Below are 18,626 nucleotides of genomic sequence, written 5' to 3'. Positions count from 1 at the left end.
ATAAAAATTTTAAAAAAAGAAAGTTGAAGGATGGCAAAGATATTCCACATAAATGGTAACCAAAGAGAGTAGGGGTATCCATATTTATATCAGAAATATTCCTTTACGTATATACCCAGTAATGGGATTGCTGAGTCGAATGGTAGTTCTCTTTTAAGTTCTTTGAGAAATTGCCACACTTCTTTCCACAATGACTGAACAAATTTACATTCCCGCCAGAAGTGTATGAGTATTCTATTTTCTCTCCAGCCTCACCGGAATCTGTGTTTTTTGTTTGTTTGTTTGTTTTTACTTTTTAATAACAGCCATTTTGACTGGTGTGAGATGCTATCTCATTATGGTTTTGATTTGCATTATGAGTGTTTTATCATATGCTTGTTGGCCACGTGTATGTCTTCTTTTGAAAAGTGTCTGTTCATGTCTTTTGCCCACTTTTTCATGGGATGTTTGTTTTTTGCTTGTAAATTTGTTTAAGTTCCTTATAGATTTGGGATATTAGACCTTTGTCAGATACACAGTCTGCACATATTTTCTCCCTGCTGTAACTTGTCAGTTTACTATGTTGATAGTTTCTTTCACTGTGCAGAAGCTCTCAACAGACGCAGAAAAGACTTTCAATAAAATTCGGCATCCCTTCAACTAAAAAACCCTTAACAAAGTAAGCATTGAAGGAACACACCTCTAAATAATAAGAGCCATCTATGACAAGCCTATAGCCAATATCATCCTGAATGGGCAAAAGCTAGAAGCATTCCCCTTGGGAACCAGAACAAGACAAGGGTGCCCACTCTCACCATTCCTATTCAACATTGTACTGGAATTCCTAGCCAGAGCAGTAAGGCAAGAAAAAGAAATAAAAGGCATTCAAATAGAAAGACAGTATAAGTCAAACTATCTCTGTTTGCAGATGATATGATTCTATACCTAGAAAAACCCATAGTTTCGGCCTCAAAGTTCCTAGATCTGATAAACAAATAGAGGAAATTTTCAGGATATGAAATCAATGTACAACAAAAATCAGTAGCATTTCTACACACCAACAAGATCCAAGCTGAAAGCCAAAGCAAGAACACAACCTTATTCACAATAGCCACAAAAAGAATAAAATACCTAGAAATACTGCTAACCAGGCAGGTCAAAGACCTCTACAACAAGAATTACAGAATGTTGCTCAAGGAAATAAAAAATGACACAAACAAATGGGAACTATTCCATGCTAATGGAGAGGAAGAATCAATATTGTTAAAATGGCCATACTGCCCAAAGCAATTTATAGGTTCAATGCTATTCCAATCACACTACCCATGATATTCTTCACAAAATTAGAAAAAAAACCATTTTAAAATTTATATGGAATCAAAAAGAGCCCAAATAGCCAAGGCAATCCCAAGCAAGAAGAACAAAGCTGGAGGCATCACATTATCCAACTTCAAACTATACTACAAGTCTACAGCAAGCAGAACAGCATGGTACTAGTACAAAAGCAGACACACAGACCAGTGGAACATAATAGAAAGCCCAGTAATAATGTCACATACCTACAACAATGTGATCTCCAACAAAGTTGACAAAAACAAGCAATGAAAAAAGGACTCTGTATTCCATGAATGGTGCTGGGATAACTGGTTAGCCATATAAAGAAGATTGAAACTAGATCCCTTCCTTACACCATGTACAAAAATGAGTTCAAGATGGTTTAAAGACTTAAATGTAAAGTCTAAAACTATAAAAAAATCCTGGACAATAACCTAGGAAATTCTGGACATAGGCTTTGGCAAACATTTCATGACGCAGGCACCAAAAGCGATTGCAACAAAACAAAAATTGACAAATAGGACATCTTTTCATTTTCAACTTCTATGTGTCTTTAAGTCTAAAGTAAATCTCTTATAGGCAGTATGTAGTTAGATCTTGTTGTTGTTGTTTTATCCATTCAGCCACTTTATGTCATTTCATTGGTGAGTTTAATTTATTTACATTTAAAGTAATTATTGTTAGGGAAGGTCTTACTATTGCCATTTTCTTAAGTATTTTAAGCCTATCTTGTAGCTCTGTTGTTCTGCTTTTCTACTCTTGCTGTCTTCCTTCATATTTCAATGATATGAAAGGCTAGTAACATACTTTGATTCCTTTCATTTCCTGTTGTGTATTTTCTACAGGTATTTGTGGTTACCACAGGGCATACATAAAACATCTTATAGCTATAAAAATCTATTTTAAACTGGTAACAGTTTAACGTAATTGCAGACAAAAACTCCAAACTTTTACCTTCCCACCATTTTATATCATTGATAACAGAAATTACACCTTTTTATAGCATGTATCCATTAACATATTATTGTAGCTATAGTTGCTTTTTATTCTTTTGTTTTATAATTTCTATTTTAGAATTAAAAATGATTTACGTACCACCATTACAGTATTACAATATTCTGTATATTTCTATGTAGATAGATTTACCAGTAAGCTTTATACTTTCATACGTTTTCATGATGCTCTTTAGCATTCTTTTATTGCAACTTGAAGGACTCTGACATTTCTTTTAGGGCAGGTCTAATGATGATGAACTCTTTCAGGTTATGTTTACCTGGGAAAGGTTTTATCTGTCCTTTACTTTTGAAGGACACTTTGCTGGATATTATAGTATTCTAAGTTGGCAGTGTTTTTTTGTTTTAATTACAGCTCTTTGAATATATTAACCCACTCCTTTCTGGTCTATAAGTTTCTCCTGAGAAATCTGCTGATAGTCTTGTGCAGACTCTTTTGTATATGATGAGTTGCTTTTCTCCTGGTGCTTTCAAAATTCTCTTTTGTCTTTGTCTTTTGACAATTTGATTTTAATGTCTCAGTGTGGATTTCTTTGCATTCATCCTACATTAAATCTGTTGAGCTTTGTAAATATAGCTATTTATTTTCCTCCTCAGAGTTTAGAATTTTTTGGTTATTATTTTTTGAAATAATTGCTTGGCCTCTTTCTCATTTTCTTCCTCCAAAACTTTCATAATGAATATATTGGCTTATAAATAGTGCCCCATAAGTCCCTTAGGGTTTCTTCACTCTTTCATTCTTTTTAAATTTTTGCTCCTTTGATTGGATAATTTCAAATGACATATCTTAGCATTCACAGATTATTTTTTATGCTTGATCAAGTCTGCAGTTTAACCCCTCTAGCGAATTTCTTCAGGTTATCATATCCTTCAGCTCCAAAATTTTTGCTTGTTTCTTTTTAAACATGTTTTCTATATCTTTGTTTAAAGATTTTTGTTCATGGACCATTCTCCTGAGCTCATTATGCATCTTGATGACAGTTATTTTCAATTATTTTGCAAATATATTGCATGCTTCTTTTTCTTCAGGATTGGTTTCTGAAGATGTATGTTGTTCCTTTACTTTGGCCATGTTTGTTTGTTTCTTCATGTTCTTTGAAGTTTTGTGTTTATATCTATGCATTTGAAAAAACAGCCACATTTCCCAAAGACTAATGAAGACTTCTACAGAGACTAACAGGTAGTCTTCGTAGACTAACACTATATAGAGAAAGACTTTTATCGGTCAGCCCAGCTAGAGAATCTGGAGACCTCTCAAACCTTTCCTGTGAATGTATTTTCTCTGGACTTGTGCATCTAAAGCCCAAATTAGAGGGATTTGCTGGTTACTTTTATTCAGGAACTCATAATCTCTTGTGCACTCTGGTGTATGTGGCTTTACAAGTTCTTAGTACTAGAAGAGGAAGCTGTCCCACGTTCTCTGGTTCCCAGTGGCCATCAAGTAGCTCCCTGTCCACACCCTTAGTCATTCTAGATTGCTATCAGTGCCTCAAGCAGTCCTCCAGAAAGCTGAATTGTAGGATACACACTCTGCTCCTCTCCCTCTCCCATTCTGTGTGAGGTATGAGGTGAGACAAAAGCCAGTCCCTCAAGCTGTTCTCAAAAAAGCCATGGCATTGAAGGCACACTCCATTTTTCTCTCTTTCTCCTTGAGAAGAAGACTCAGATTGAGCACCTTCTCTCAGTCATGCAAATCCATGCCAGCGGTAGGCAACTCTGCTTTCTGTTGTCTCTGCTACCCCCAGGCCTACAACCTGTGCTAGTTCCTATAGCACTCCAGCTGAGGAAGTAGTTAAGGGAGAAATCAGTCCCTTAGGGAGTTCTCCAAAAAGCTCAGACATTGGAGGCAAACTCCATTTCTCTTTCTACCTTCTGAGGGAGAAATCTCAGGTTAAGAGCCTTCTCCCAATCATGCAAAGTGGTACTAACGGCTGCAGGCTGCCAGCCACTTTCTGCTATTCTCAGTTGCCTTCAGGCCTCCAACCTATGTCATGTCAGTTCTATCTGTATTCTGAGTGAGAAGTTAGATGAAACAGAAACCAGTCTCTTATGTAGGGCTCCATAAAGTCAGAATGTTGGATTCTCTTTCTTTCCTCCAAGGCAGAGTCACACGCCAGGGCTTTCTCTATATATACTGAGCTGTATGGGCTTAGGGCAAGAGCTATCACAGGTATAGTGAAATTGTTCTTCTTACACATTTCAATTCAGCCCTTCTCAGCTTTGTGCTCGCCTGAGGTATTGCAACTTCTTAACTGGATTCTGGAAACCTCATAAAAGTATTTTGGTCGGTGTATCATTGTTAAACCATTGTTTGAAAAATGAGGATGGAGACTTCCTATCATGCAGACAGCACTACTTTTTAAATAGCAATAACTACATATATTAGCATAAATTTTCATCCAATATGTCAAGATGTTAGTTCTCTTTGTATAGTTAGAACATTAAATCTCTGAAGCTATGTTCCCGTGTTAGACTTCTCTCTTCCTGCTATGTGTTTATCGCTGTACCAGGCAATAGGCACAAAGAGGTTTGCAATAAGATGTCATTGTCTATAACAGATAACTTTTGAGGAGAATCAGTATATGAAAAGGGTAAGAGTGTAAGCTTTTGCATCAGAAAAACCTGGGTTTAAAGTATGCCTCTTATAGCTTCTGGACTGTAGATAAAATATATAATCTCTCTAATGCAGTTTTGTCGTTAGAATAATACTATCTAACTACTACTGTTGCAATAAGGACTAAATAAGGTAATATGTGTCAAGTTCTTAGCCAAGTGTCTGGCACACATACAGTTAAATGCTTAATATTCAAAATGTGTTGAATATTGTTTTCATTGTTTTGCCAGATTTAGTAATAAAAAATGGAATAGCCCTACAAGATAGAGAAAGCTTCTACAATAGCATCAATAAACTCTCATTTCACACTTGCTCTACTGTTACTTTGTTTTATCTTATTGCTTTCTATTTGTTTTCATCACCTGCATTGTGTTCTTTTGAAAATGCACAGGGTCTAAACAAATAAAGTCAAGAAAAAATACAAAAGCTGTTTTGAAAGAATTAGTAAATTTTGACAGCAAGCATATTAATGTTGTAAGATTTGGCATATCTTGGGATTCTGAGATAATTACTAGTGAAAAAAATGAATAGAAAACTTAATATTTTTAGTTTCACTTCTCTGTTGAATGGATAACATTTTTATTGTATTTTTTAAAAATCAGTGGTATTTCTGAAAAATTAACAATATATGAAATGATAAATTTATTTAAAAACTTGAGCTAAGAAATCTAATCAGCTTATGCAATTTTTCTAGTACATATATATAGTTATGTGTATTATTCATTCTTCTAATCTGTATTTTGTGCATGTATTGTTAATGCTCCATCATTTTAATATGCAAAATGCCATAAAATAGCACTGGTGGGGACCTTAGATAGCATGTCTCATAGTCTCAATTTGTAGAAAAGAAAACTGGGAAATAAACTCGCTGAGACCTACAAAGATCAGACTGGAAATTAGAAGCAAATCTGGGGTTATAATCTTTTCTAATTTATGCTGTCTTCATTTTTCACATGATTTATTCACAGCCACAGTCTAAAAGATAAATGTTGGCATTCAATTAAACTAGTACCTTTGACCTCCCAATTTGTCTATCCATCTTGCATAATGAAAAAGAAGGTTGGTAAAAAGTTATTGATTGTCACTTGAGTCTATTTGTTGGCAAGTAAGGAGTCATCAAATACTCCTTACCAAAAAAATACCTGCCTACGTTTTATACTTTCTGAAATGTTACTAATTAAATAATTATTTATTTGATTTACATGAGTAAATGCTTCGAAGATCTATTCAGATGCAAGAACTAATGAAAGTAGAGGAGAAAAAGCTATAAATTCAGGGGTTGACTCATTTACATTGAAAGGCAAAAGAGAAAAAATTAGATCTATCAACTGTGTGGTCACTCCTGGTGTGCTTGTCTATCTCTCCTATTGGATAAAATACATTTTTAGGACAATGATCAAACTTTATTCATCACTATACCATTCACACCTTCTAGTAACTGGCACTAAGTAAGAGATTAATTGTTACATAAATTTTTAAATTTTTATTTATTACGCACCTATTATGTGTAATTCACAGTGCTGTGCTGTGTATTTTTCAGTATGCTATCTTTTCCAAATTTAACAATATTTTAGGTAGCTATTATTTTCTCCCATTTTACAGAAAAGAAACCTGAGGTAGAGAGATGATAGACAACTTGCCTAAGGTCACACACTTAACAAATGTAGTGCTGGAACTTTAACTCTAGTCCTTGTTTCAAGAGGCACTTCTTTTCCTACACCAAAAAAGCCACAGAGCTCACAGAATTATGGATTATCAGGACTTGAAGATGTCTTTAAACTTATCTAGATACTCAAAACTGGTTATATTAGGGATTAAAATCACTTTTCTCTGCTTCATGGCTTCTTGTTTATTCCCAACAGTAGTGTAAATGAGCTGGTCACATTGATTCCTTTCTCACTATTTATTGAAAGCATGGATAATGAATTAAGAATAACTTTGTGGAAGAGAAGAATATTAATAATATTTTATAATATGTTAATAATAAATGATAATGATTTAATAATTAATGAAATAATAACTAGGCCTCCATCCTGGTTTGCAGATGTCTGTCTCTCATTGTACTTCACATGGCAGAAAGGAAGGAAGTTCTCAAGTCTCTTTTTATATGGCACTAATTGCATTCAAGAGGGATCCACCCTCATGACATAATTACTTCACCATTTACTGCATAATTACTATGTGTGAGAAATATGAATTAATTCATTCTTTACCATTGCAAACCTATGAGATAGAAATCATTATTCTAATTTTTACACACAAGGAACTCAAGCTTAAAGACATTACAGGACTTTTCTAAACTCCCACGTGTATAGTACAGAAACACAATGGGCCTCTTGCACTGCCCCTAATAAATTATGTTAATAATGTTACTCATAGTGAGGGAGGAACTGGAGATTGGGTTCAACCATATGGGCAATTAATCCATCAATTATGCCTACCTAATGAAGCCCCAGTAAAAACTCCGAACATGGGAGTTCAAGTGAGCTCCTGGGATGGCAATACTCTGTAGATAGTGTCACACGTCAATACCAGGAGGTATTCTTTGTCATTAGGACAACAAGAGCTTCACATTTGGAATCCTCTTGGATTCTACCCTACATGTCTCTTTCATTAGCTGATTCTATCCTTTCCCTGTAGTAAATATTGTGAGTGCAATAGCTTTCAATAAGTCCTGTGAGTCTTTTGAGTGAATTAGCAAACCTGAGGGTGATTTTAGGAAACCTTGAACTTACCTCTCGAAGACCCCACCCACCTCCTAATACCATCACATTGGGGTTACGATTTCAACCTATTAAACTGGAGAGTGGGGAATAAACTTCAAGTCCATAACAGCTTGCTAAGTAGTTCTACCAGATGGCAGTGGCAGCCTGGAAAAGTATCGCCACCTATTGGCATGCACTTGCACTATGGCTGCAACTGCTGTTTGTTGGATTTGGCAGGCATTATTATAAATCCCCACCCTAGATTCAGAACTTGAAAGCTGAGTTTTCCTGCAGTCCCAGTGTAAGCTGAGTCAATTGCCTAGATTCTGAAGAATGTTCCCAGGAGTATCCATTTATATTGACCAGCTAAGGCTTACAATGTCTCCTCCAAAACGAATGTGGTAAGACTTCCCTCCAAATGATATGAAAGGGGCTTTATCAATCAACAAGGCATTACTGACAAGTGGTGGGGTAACTAAGTTATTATTTTCCTTGTACATTTCAGTCTGCTCCATTGAGTAGAGGGAGGGTGCTGTTTAGAGATTCTCATGTGTTGTGAGGCACACATGGAGCCAATGTAAACTCTTGTGTTGTTGCTTGCCTTGCTGCTGTCACAATTTGTCTCCTGCTATAGTGGGGTGTAAGGGGTCACACCCATGTAAACCAGTGGTATGATGCTTATAGAAAAAGGAATGAAGGAAGGAACACTTTATCCCTGGCCCGCCTAATACCCCTGAGAAGGTCATGCAATTGATTCAATAATGTAAAACACTCAGATTATGCACACATGTCTTATTGGGACCTGCTGCTTACCAGCATGCCAAGGGCCTTATGTTCAAAATCCAGAGCCTCAAAAATACTTATAAGGCATTAGTACTCTCTTGGAAGTAAATCCAAATCCTTCAGAGGTCAGTTGGTACACTCTAGAGAAGGAAGCAACCATGTACGAACATGGTCATCTGGGACCACCAGGAGTTTATCAGGTAAACAACCAAAGGGTAAAAACAGTCAGGAACAGACAGAAAACTTAAAAAAAAAAATCAAAATCCCAAAACACATGTCAAATGCAGCTGTACACTATCCTGTTGACTGTTGGTCTCATCAGTATTATTCTGATTTCACTGGTCTGCAATCCACAAGCTCAAATCATCTAAGTAAGCCATTATTTCAACTAAACATGGAAAATGGTGAAGCCCACATGCCATTGAATTTGGCTAATACAAGCCCTATAACCCAAAGTCTCTACCAGCTTGCCCATCACCAACCAAACCAACAACTGAAGCAAAGGGCCTACAACAAATGGCCAAAAATACAAGGCACAGCACTTTGGGAGTCTGCGTTGCACAGATCATCTGAGGTCAGAAGTTCAAGACCAGCCTGGCCAACATGGTGAAACCCTATCTCTTCTAAAAAAAATACAAAATTAGCCAGGTGTGGTGGTGCATGCCTATAATCCCAGCTACTTGAGAGACTGAGGCAGGAGAATTGCTTGAATCCTGGAGGCGGAGGTTACACTGAACTGAGATCATGCCATTGCACTCCAGCCTGGGTGACAAGAATGAAACTCCGTCTCAAAAAAAAAAAAAGAATGCCAGGCATAGTGGCTCATGCCTGTAATCTCAACACTTTGGGAGGCCAAGGCGGGTGGATCACCTGAGGTCAGGAGTTCAAGACCAACCTGGCCAACATGACGAAACGCCGTCTGTACTAAAAAATACAAAAATTAGCTGGGCACGGTGGCAGGCACCTGTAATCCCAGCTACTCAGGAGGCTGATGCAGGAGAATCACTTGAACCTGGGAGGTGGAGGTTGCAGTGAGATGAGATTGCGCCACTGTACTCCAGCCTAGGAGACAGAGCAAGACTCCATCTCAAAATAAATAAATAAATAAATAAATAAATAAATAAATAAATAAATAAATAAAATAAAAAGAAAACAAAAAAATACAAGACATGCCTACAGGCTAATGCTGGCACTCTAATCTCAGGCACAGATATTTTATTTGACATATAACCTGGCATCATATTAATAACAACCAAATTAGAAAATCTGAATCAAAACCAAATTCCAACAAAACTCCTCTCATTACCCATCTAATAGAAACCTTGGACTATTTGAAAGTTTTAGACATGGCCATCCTTAATGGGGGCTTAAGTGGTGTCAGTTGGGTCTGGCATATTTGTCCATTACAACAGCATCATGATGCCGATATCACCTTTGCTAGCCGTGAACCCAAAATCCCTTTGACTTGAAAGATATTTGCAAGCCAGGCTCCCAGGCCTAACATTGCCTCCAAATGACACAAATGGCTCCATGCCAATATAATACCATACAGCCACAAAAGTAAGACCCACATTAATGTGAGTGGACATATACTTGAAAAGCATCCTCAGTCCCACATTCTGGATGACATTGCCCCAATCCAAGATTTCATCAATGGAAACGAATTCTTCCCCAGCACCAGAGATGACTTTACCCATGAAGTCAAAGCCTCTATTCCAGTGACACACATGGACTTCTCCTAAGGCCCTGACAAAGTGGACATGAGACATTTATTGCTTTTCTTCCTCTGACTTTGAGGATTCTGTTGTTTAGTCTCATTGTCTGCTTAGCCCATGATCCCGGTATACTCCTTGCTTTATGATAAAATACACACACTCCTCTCTAAAGGAAAATCTGATAGAGGTTACTACTATCTGTGACATTCCAAAAATGAATGGAAATTATTACTTTCCCCAGGAGGCAATTGCACATTTCAATCAACCCTAGGCCCCTTGAGGAGAGAACTATCCACTCCAGGACTTTCTTCTATTACCCACCTCCAGTTTTCCACAACAACCTCCTGCCCTGTGCCTTAAATCATGATCACAGTAATCAACCATTTTCATTGGTGATACACAAATATCACTAATCTTTATATATAATTTACTAAACAATCAACCACATACTCACCAACAACATAACTGCCAGAACTGCCACTTGACACTTTGCAACTCTACCAAGATATTATTAGAGATCCTGGAAATTTCAGATCTATTTTCTTGACTAATGCCATTTAAATGGGAAACTTGGTTATAGGCTGGTCTATAAGGAATCTTTATACTTCTACTCATGTTCTTCTTTTCTACTCTCATAATAAAATACTTTCTATACTGTTTAAGGCAATTTATGCCCTATTGTCTAAAGGTTTCCCTTGTTATCACCCCAACGTTTTCTTAATATGATGCAACAGCATGATAGAGCCAGTTGTATTAATCTTGTCTTTTATTTTCTATATTATGATACTGTGACATTTGGGGTCTTGGTAACCCTGGAGAAGCTAACTTCTCCATCCTACCCAGGGTTAGCGTAAAAGGAGAGATATAGTACCACCTCAATTCCTAGAGACAGTAAACAACTCAGTCAGTGAGCATGCTTTTCAAATGCAAATGCAAACCAATCTAGAGCTCCTATCCTTAACCACCTTCTTTATTGGGCTCTCACACTTTAGGCTATTATTTGCCTTCTCTAATCCCTCTAGGGCCAGGTACCAGACAACTTGAAACAGCCCTTATGTCCTAAAGACCATTGGAATTATTCAAAATAGCCAATTTGAGGCCTGCTTACCCAGCCTTGCCCATTCCTTCTCATGGGAACCACAGTAAGATTTCTTGCCCACAGTTTCTCCTTCTCCCTCTCCCTCCTTACCAACTACAGTGCTTCCCCGTGTGCTCCTCTACCCTCACGGTGTGATGTGGTGTGATGCAATTGTCTCCTTCGCTGTTGGAAGAGCCTGAGGAAAAGGAGAAGCAGAAGGAAGAAATGAATAGACTATTTGGGGATATTTTGAGCAGAAGTATTTACTCCCACCAAAGATCACATTTCAAACGATCTGGGATGAGCACCAGCATTTGGTATGTCTAAAAAGCTCTTCAGTTGATCTGAATGTGCAGCCAGACTGAGAACCACAGTGTAGTTTATTGAATAGTTTTCTATTGAGTACCTACTGTGTGCAAAGTCATTTGTGTTATATATCCAATCCCTATCTTACACAAAATGTTTGGGTTTATTTTGTTTTAGTCTCAATATCATGTGTTACCTTAAGGAAACTGTTGTTTAGTAATCAAAGCAAGACTTTCAAAGTTAGGATTTTCCATTTCTGCTCCTGAATACTTTTCTGCAGAGTTACTGAGTAAATAACTGTGGAAAAATTACTTAACCTTCTAATGCATCTATGTGTTTATTTATGAAACAGACATATGTACTTATTTTTTAGCAAAGGTTTGTTTTGTTGGTTATTTTTTGTGTGTTTTTTTTTGTTTTGAAGTAATTTTAAGCAATATTTTATCATTCTTGAATGAATGAGAATACTTTCAAAATGTATGACATCTCAAGACTTCTTTTCTTAGAATCAAGAACTTCACCCATAGGTTTTTTTCTTTCTTTCTTTTTTAATTGCAAAGTGAGTGGCAACACTACTCATGATATGAGATGCCAGAGCTAACATCCAAGAATAGACCAAAGTAGACAAAAGATTTTTGTTGTTTGTAGAAAGTGGGCTCCATTGTTCTAAAGTTTTATTCTAACCTTGGCATTCTGAAATGGTTACTATAAGGTTAAAGTCTCTTATCTCCACAGCTTGTTGCACAATCACTAAGAGTTTTGTAATGATATAAGGAATTAACTAAACAACTTGTAAAATTTATCAAAGATAATGATGAGCTCAAAGCAACATGTAGAGTTATTTCTGTATTCACAGATGCTACACATAGAATAGGTATAAACAGAGACCTTTCAGTTCACAATTTAGGAGTTTGGCAATGGTTGTACTATTACTTGACCAATGCTTTTCATATAGTAGTATTAGTAACTATAGTAGCATTTGTAGTTTATGCCTGTGGTGGACTCAAGGATAACCCAAGTTATAACAAAACAATCATTTCTGGAGCCTAGGTGAGTAACACCTTCCCTGAGTGTGGAGTGTTTAGCCAAGTAAAGTCCATTACTTTTCTTAAGTGCCCATTACCATTTCACAAGGCTGATTATTTCACAAATCACAAGATAACACACAGGAGACCAAGGCTGACTTCTATTATTCCCAAGGGTACATGTTATTTAGCTGTTATAGTAAAATGATTATGACTTTTATATTACCAGTCTAATGATAATATTCATTATTTACCATTCCTTTCTTTAAGATTATAATCAAGTTTCATTTGACCAACCAGTTAACTACATTTGTCAAATATTCAAATTGGTGCATAGAAATAGAAGGAGATAAAGTAATCAGCCCAAGGTAGCTAAGGGACAGAGGCAGAATTCCAATTCATGTGTGTCTGGCTATACAAACTAATAGTTTTCTCATTAAGTTGCTTCCTTGAAGAAGGTATTTGAAAGTTTCTCACACATACTAAGGGTAAAATAAATTTTTTGTCTTTTTTTGAAAAAAACACAATTTAGGCATGAACTTACAGCTAACTTTGTAGGAAACTGGTCTTCATCCTGTTCCTAGTATGAGTGCCTAATGCCTCCCATCAAGCCATACATCTTTACTGTATGTTACTAAATCAAGATGTCATTCATAGGAAACATTCTTTATAGTCTAAATAAGATTATGCAAATACTCACAAAAAAAGTAGAACTATATGCTTCTCATTCCACCTAAAAATCTCATTTCTATTTAAATAATACCTATGAAATTTTTACATTAATTATTTGTATGAAAAACAAAATATAAAAGTTTTTGCTTTTTAAAAATAAACTATTTTTTATTACAGTAGAGGATCAAAGAAAATATGTTGCTAATACTGACACGAAAAGGGATTGAATCATGGATTAAAGAGAGGAAATTAAAGGTGGAGGTATGGCTTTGCAGGCTAATTGATACCTAAAGTCTGAGGACTTTTGTTTTTGATGGTAATACTGCTAAAATTTTGCAAGAAGTGTTTCAGACTTAAGAAACTGGAATGAAACTGTGTTATTTCCTTTCTAAACTGCCTATTCTGCCTCTCAGTACAGAAGCTGATAAAAGCAAAGGGCATCCTAGTGGGATACTTATACTCACTTTTTTTTTTTCTTTTTGTTTTTGGCCTGGACCTACTCAAATGTGTACAAACAACCATTTCAATCAACATTAATATGGTATGAATGTTAATTTTTAAGCATTTTCATATTTCAAATGTAAAGCCTGAAATCAATAACAATGATGAAATGTAGTGAAAGGGTTGTTCTACAAAATTCCATAGAATTGCCCCAACTGCTATAATTTTAATCTATTAAGTTTCTTTCTGGCAATTAACAGAAATCTGGATTCTTATATTAAACCTATACAAGTAAAGTCATAGAGTAATAACTAAAAATTGGAATTCATAAATCATGTTGATAGGTTTTATTTTAAAGTTTAAAATATTATTTCTATACTTCCACATGCATTTTGTATTTAAATTGCCATTAATCAGATTAATCATGGCAGATTCCCAATTCCAAAATGTCCTGAAGAAATAGTAAAACATATGCAAGCAGTATGTCAAAGTGAAATTCACCCTTAGGTCAGAACAGCTATAACTAACTCTTTTAATTTTTTTAAAAATTTGATTAAACATCAGACTAATTAGAGCATATTATTCTGATTAATTTTCTTCAAGATTTATTAATTTGTGTAACACCTAAGATCTTTCATAAGAAGATCATCTTGCCCATTAACATGTTAACAGTCTGGAGCCAGAGTCTTCCAAAATTTTTAAAAGTAAATTGATAAATAATTGTTCTTGGTCTGCACTCTGCTATTATAAGAGTTCTAAGTTGCTTTTACTTTTACTTCTCAACTTTAGATTTTTTATCCGTGTCATGACCCAAGTGGTTTTGAGTGAGTAAAGGTAATGCTGTATTTGGAAATGAGCTAACCACTTGAGATAATATACTCCCAAACGGCCAAGGGAGTCTTTATTCTCTGTGGGTACCTTTCAAGCAATCTGGAATGACAGAAAGTATTTTTGACTCAGTGGCCATAGAAAAATATTAAGCAAAACTTCTGTCTGAAAAGCAAGAAGAGTGAGAAAGATAGTCTTTTATATGATACATAAAAAATGATTTGCTTTCCTTTATCTCCACTAAGGTGACAGGCACCTGCTCACTTCTCTTTTAATTAATTGACAGATTTATCATAAATCAATACTTTCTAATGGATGAAAATTCTTCACTATGGTTATTGGGTTAATAATTTGAGACCACCTTTCAGATGTATTGAAACAAATATATTCTATTATTTTCAATTTATTGGAAAAGTAAACAAAACATCGTATTCTTTATATAAATTGACCTAATGCTAAGCTAAAAATGCAAACCACTAAAAGGAAACAAACAAAAAAATTAAAACCTAGAATTGAAAGTAAAAGCCTATTTTTCAATATAATGTATTCATTAGGAATATTCCAAACTCTTAAGTACCCATTATATCACTAATATAAAAATATTGGCTACCTGAGTACAAATATTATGGACATAATTCTTGGCTATTTGACCATGGCATATTCTTATTCTCAAGTAGAGGTGGCCATTTTTCACAAGGTAGGTGTTCTTATTCAGATGAAACTGAAAACTAAACCCTCAAGAATTCTCAACAATAATCATTCCTTACTTTTGAAACCTTGAACTCTGTTACAGCACTATGGATGATCACAAAGAAAATTATTTCCTAATCCACTTACTAGCTACTTGACCTTGAGCAAATCACTTGCCTTCATGATTCTAAGTTTTTTCAACAGTGATATGAGGAATGTTGAATTAGAAAATCACCAAGGTCTTTTCACCTCTTGAAAATTCTATAAATCTATGATTCTAAAATTTGCTGTTCAATTTACCCTCTACCTAAACTTTTCTTTTATGGCTTAAAGTTTAATTTATTTTCATTCAGACTCTGATCATTACAGCAACAAGATTTTCTCGGATATTTAAGAGGCTGAGGAGGCACAATTTATTATAAATAGATATTGGTTACGTATAATATTCTTAACAAGAGATAGCAACTTAGCTATTTCATGGTTACTTTCTTTTTCCCAATTCAGGACTAATTCAGGTGTTTAGAATAACTTTAAAAAAATAGACTATGTTTAGAGCAGTGTCAGGTTTACAGAAAAATCGAGTAGGACATACAGAGAGTTCCCATAAACTCCCTTTACCCCTCCTTCCCAGTCTCTCTTAGTAACACCTTATGTTAGTATAGTGCATTTGTTCTACAACTGATAAAGGAATATTGGTACAGTTTTGGTAACTAAAGTCCATGATTTTGAAAGTTGATATTCAGTCTATTCTCTATCTAAACTTTTTGAGTACTTATTATGTGTTAAACACTTTTCTGAATGTTTTACAAGTACTAACTCATTACATCCTCACAAAATCATTATCAGGCAAGCTATATTATGATGCCTACTTTATAAACAATCTGAAACACAGACAACTAATTTGTGATAAAATTAGAATCACAAATTAGGTAGTAGTCTGTGTATTTGACTACTCCACTAACTACGTCTAGATTTCTCCAAAGAAGTGTTTTGTGAAATATTAGTTCTCAAAATTACTGAAAAAAACAGGGCTTATGCTCTATTGGTTATGACTTTTTCAATGTTAAATGACCAAAAATTATTTAAAGTAATTTTTAAATTAATTAAAATAATTAAATTTTAAATAAATTAAAATTATTTAAATTAATTAAACAAAAATAAAATGTATCAGCTGAAGAAGCCAATATGTTGGTGCAGGTTGCCTAGGTGACTGGTTTTAGGAATATTGACTCAGATTATATCATTATGATTTACCTTGGGCTCCAAGCAGTAAAGGTCATCAAGGCAGTAATTGAGTCCTCATATCCTCTCAGCTTTGCTCACAACAGTCACAAACTCTTCCATAAATCTCAATAAAAATATATTTGCATCATATTATGTGACATATATTTGTGTCATATTACCTCTGATTGGTTTACGTGTTCAGGTCCAAATCAATCACTATGGCCAGAATCATTTCATAAGCAGACTGGTATTAAGTTGGGGTTCCTAGTAGAATGGCCATCATCAAAATCACATAAATGAAGAGTGGAAATGGTAGTGTTTTCCCAGATAAATACCAGGATGTGGTTACTAAAATTGGTTGATGGCTGTCCACAGATGTCCAAGACAGATAGTTAAGCTTATTTTAGAGATAATTCATAATACATTTCTGTCTCAGAAGTTACTGATGCATAAGAGCATATTAAAACCTCCAATAAATTCTGAAATAAAGAAGTTATTTTAGTTCATTGTTTTCTCCAATTTGTTTGACCATGGAACAAATTATTTAAGCAAAATATATTAACATTCCTTTGAATTATTATTCTGTAGAATATATTTTAAGGAATGTCACTGAAGGCCCAGATTCTTACTTTCAGAAACTAATCTAATATGTAAGACATACAACAAAATCCTTTGTTCTGTTTTTTTCTGCATATTGGGTTACTTAATCTGACTCACATAAATTTTCCTTATATTAATCAGTATTAAGAATAAAACTCAGGCGGGGCATAGTGGCTCATGCTTGTAAACCCAGCACTTTGAGAAGCCAAGGAGGGAAGATCGCTTCAGCTCAGGAGTTCAAGCCAACCTGGGCAACATAATGAGACCTTGTCTCTACAAAAAAAATTAAAAATTAACTGGGCTTGATGGTGCACACCTGTAGCTCCAGCTACTCAGGAGGCTGATGGAGAAGGATCACTTGAACCCAGGACATTAAGGCTGCAGTGAGCTAGGATTGCACCACTGTACTACAGCCTGAACAACAGAGCAAGACTCTGTCTCAAAAAGAAAAGGAAAGCTCGTTAAACACATAATATTCTTAATGATAAAATTCATTAAAACTTCCCAGAATGTGTCTGTAAAATATTAAAATATGTAATGGAAAGCAGAATCACTAGTTTGAAGATCTGCTTAATTCATATGGAGGTTGTATTCATTAGCTTTTGCAAATGTAAACAAAGATTAGAGATTTAAAGCTACAAATATTTATTATCTGTTAAGATTTTGTGGGTTGGCTAGGGAGTTCTTCTGGACTGAGTCAAATCAGCTGGCGGTAGATGGTCCAGGATGGACTCATCCTCTTGCCTGGTATTTGACAGACTAATTAGTCTGCAGTGGCTTATGTCTTCTTCATGTGGTCTCTCTTGCCTAAGTAGGCAAGCTGGAGCTTCTTATATGGCTGTTTCCTGTTTCCAAACACCAATAAATAAGGGCAAGAACCAGAGTGCAAACACTTTCAAAACCTCTACTTTTATCATTTTTGTTTAACAACATCTCAATTGCTAAAGCAAGTTAAAAGATCAAACCTACCTCTCAATGGAAGAAACTGCAATAGCACATTGCAAAGGGGCATGTGGAATACGCATGGAGATATGGAAAGAATGAGGCCATTTTTGTTATCTACCACAGAGCTCTTAAAATCTGCATTTCCAAATCCTAGATTTAGTTCATTAAGTGAACGGGTTAACTAGCTTACATGAACTGCAATATCAAGATATATATTAATATTAAAATAATACATGCATGGAAAATGAAGAAATAACCTTTGATTTATCTGAATACTTCAGTCATGCTTAAACGATCATACCTGTTCAGCAAGATTCAAAAGTATTCATGAGAAGAAATGGTAGAGGTTTTGTGGCAAGATTCTCTTCAAACAGAGTCTATGATGCAGATTTCCATGCAGAAGTTTCATTGACGAGTACCTATTGGAAATACCTGTAAGAAAGTGAGGAAAGCAAGAATGGGTGAAAAGGGAAATTGAACTGCAAAGAGGTTGAAGTCAAGCCTGGTTCATTCCACAGGGATCTCAGAGTTGAGATGGCCTTTCAGAGTTGTCCCGAAATAAGGTAAAGAGCTGGTAGTTTATATCCCCCACAACACAAACGCACACTCCAGGGAGTCACTGGGTAAGGGAAAGATTAGGTTTATGTTTGAGTAATTTCTGGGAAAAGACTCA

Source organism: Symphalangus syndactylus, chromosome 19 (genome assembly GCF_028878055.3).
Source record: "Symphalangus syndactylus isolate Jambi chromosome 19, NHGRI_mSymSyn1-v2.1_pri, whole genome shotgun sequence".
NCBI classification, from domain to species: Eukaryota; Metazoa; Chordata; class Mammalia; order Primates; family Hylobatidae; genus Symphalangus; species Symphalangus syndactylus.
Note: the sequence above shows the minus strand (reverse complement) of the source record.